The following is a 3,499-nucleotide window of genomic DNA, read 5'->3' as shown; positions in this document are numbered from 1 at the left end:
ACGGTTTTAGACATAATTTGCCCTAAGATTACACCAAGCTTGACCCAAAATTGACACTTCCAAGGGTTTAAGGATATACGATACAATCGACATCACTTACACACCTTTCTCAAACAAGACAAATGTTCACTCCAGTGTGAGTGTACACAGATTATCCATGAATATCTCCAGCCACTTTTGTAAGTAGTCCTTGAAGGCCATGCACATCAATCATTGGAAGGTCGTTGGGGCATTGGTGAGGCCAAAAGGCATAACCTTATAAGCATATGTTCCTCACATCGTATTGCAGGCCATTTTGTGATGGTCTTCTGGTGCTATGGACACTTGATTATAACTTGAAAACCCATCTAAGAAGCTGTAAGCTTCTTCACTTGCTACCCGTTCATCAATACGTGTTCAATATGCAACAGTGGGTAGTGGTCTTTCCTGGTGGCTGCATTGACCTTTTTGAGATCGACACGGACTCTCAATTTCTCATTCTTTTTTGACATAATCACGATTGGTGAGAGCCAATTTATGTGGTTGATCTCATAGATGAAATCTACAGCATGAGTTTATCAATTTTCTACTTTACGATTGCTGCATATTTTGGATTCATCTTGTAAGAGTTGTTGAGAGCTCTTCTTCTTCTCCACCAAACCATAGCCAAAAGAGGCACTCTAGCTCCTATATCAAGACCCCAATTCTTTTAATAGCAAGGTGCCCTTTCATGTGCTCGGACACTCTTATTAATGCCCTGTCACCCTAGGGTCTATAACTAAACCTCTTGGCTCCTCTAAACACCTCCCGTGCCTTGCCTGGAAGGTCGAGCTCTCTAGTCACCCGATAAATCCGTTGTCATGACATTACTCCCCCCTTAAGAAGAGTTTTCTTCCTTGAAAATGAAATTCAAGAACCTCCTTTTGAGTGTGCTTACCTTTTTCCAAGTAGAACCTTCTTCTGGTCTATCTTTCTACTTGACTTAACACTCCTGTCGTACAGAGTGTTGATTTCTTTTTTCTTGGAAATCCAAGACTTTTTTTATTCATATAGTAAGAATGGGGGTTCGAGAAGCTCTACTAGGATCTCTTAACTGACGAGATTATCGTCATCACCCAACTTCTTTTTCAGTGTATTGACATTAAAAACTAGTTGAACTTTATAGCTTTCTTATAAAGCTAACTTATATGCAACACTACCTACTTTTTGAAGTATTTAAATGGACCACAATACCTTGGAGACACAATACCTTGGAAATCTCTCCATTTTCAAAGAGTCCAACAGCCAATGAGGACTCTACATTGGATCCTCGTGCTGAATATCTGGCACAGTGGTAGTAAATCAATATGGGCAAATACGCATCCAATTGGTTTTCTTCTTAATTACGCTCATAGAATATCCTTTTGGATTTGATTGACTCTCTTGGTTATACCATCGCTATGGATGATTAACCATACTCAAACTTAGCATAGTATCCAATATTTTCAACACAGTATGCCAAAACAACTATTAATCTTTATATCACTATCACTTACTATGTTGGAAATCATCCCACATATATGCGGCTGATATACTCAATGAATGGCTGAACTAACTCTAGCATACTCACTGTCTTTTTGTTAGAATGTACCAACACCTTTTAGTCAGCCAATTCCTCATTATCCAAACCAAATCTTAGTCTCTATTCATTGTGGATAATCCCTTAGAACTCTCGAGTTCTACATCTTACTCGTTGTCTAACCATATACTTTACTTCCTTTAGCCAAATCTTTATATTTCAAGTGTCAACTAGCTTGAAATATCATTGGATGAGAAACTTCTCAACCAGTTACCGGTCAGCCACTTTTTGATTACCTAATCCTCATTATCCACCAAGTGTCCCATACCACCTAGTAACAACAAGATACTTTGGCAATCTGCTATTGCAACTAGACCCTCTTAAATATGGACGTCCTTTGGTCGAGCCAATAGCTCCTTTTATATCTCACTAATTAAAGTGGGACAATGTCATCTCGGAAATTCTTTTTATGGTAGACATAAACTTTACAATTCTGATTGAAATGGTGAATAGGGATCCCAACATCATATCTACCATCTAGGGGATTATGTCACTTATCGAAAACTATCCTATTTATGAGACTTACCGCTAGTGGTAGTGCCTGTCTCATTAACGAGACCACTATACTTTAGGATGAGTACCATCTCATCACTATGGCACACCACACATGGGCATCATGTGGATCATCAACGCACTACCCCTTAAGTGATTATAAGTAAGAACTCTTTTCTTTAAGTTGAAGGTCAAACTCTTGACAACTCTGTTCAACGAGCCTTTCGACCTTTCAACTTCCTTTATCTAGATAGCCATTTGATACTCATAAGACCAAGGGCTATTTCAAATTGGGTACCATACCAAGGACATTGTTGCCTTAGCGTATGCACCATAGCATATGATCCTCTTTCATACAAAATACTTTTCTTGGACCTTGTCCAACTTCTAACAGAATAGGTTTACCATCTTGCAAAGAATAGTTCCTATGCCATCATTAATCGTATCCATTTCCACCCTGAAGGTTTAACTTGGATTGATCATTCTATAGCAAAAGCTATCATAAGCTTCTAGAAACAATAATATTGGGGACTTTGCCCTTCCCTCAAAGTTGATCTATCTTCTGAAAACTAATAGATAAAATCATAAAGAAACATGCGATTAAAGTTGAATAACCAAAAGAAAGAAACTCAAACTGTAAGAGTGAAAGCTTCCTAAATACATATAACCACATGCTGAATTTCTTTCTCTTGGAGTTGATCAAACAACTCATCTATTTGTGGCAAAGAATACTTATTCTTAATTGTGATTTGATTTAAACCATGATAGTCTACACATATCCATAGACCCATCTTTTTTCTTCACCAATAGAATTGGTGAAGCCCAAGGCGAAGTGCTTGGTCTAATAAATCCACATTTAAGGTAGTCCTTTAATTGTTATTCAACTTCTTTTGCTTCCTTAAACTAAGCCGATAGGGAGGCGTACTTACCTGGCTTTAAGCTAGGTATCACTTTGGTTGGACGCTCAACATCGCGACATGAGGTAATCCTTCCAGTAATTCATTTGGAAATGCATCTTTAAATTGTTATAACAATTGCTTTAAGGATTCATTAACTTTTTATTGTTAACATGCTTTGATCGAAAAGAAGTAATGTAAAGACTTTGCTCACTTAAACCACTTATGTTTTCACATGTGGAAAAATAAATAACATCATCAAGAAGCATGTAGCACAAAAAGATGTTTTCTACTTCACTGGCTTATACAAGGCGATTGAGTTCCATAGAGAATATAAGAGGTGAGGAGGGTACATCATGTTCACCTTGCAAGTTATCTTTCTTACCATCTACTTTAAACTCAAAAGTATTATGCAAATAACTTCTAAATAAAGATGGACCAATGTTATCTAACCACTCTAGACCTAGAGCAACATCTGCTCGAGTTATAAAAATAACTTGAAAATTCAGATGCA

Source organism: Cibotium barometz, chromosome 23 (genome assembly GCF_041138505.1).
Source record: "Cibotium barometz isolate CiBa-2024 chromosome 23, ASM4113850v1, whole genome shotgun sequence".
NCBI lineage: Eukaryota > Viridiplantae > Streptophyta > Polypodiopsida > Cyatheales > Cibotiaceae > Cibotium > Cibotium barometz.
The sequence above is the reverse complement of the archived record's forward strand: the minus strand, read 5'-3'. Positions refer to the sequence as shown.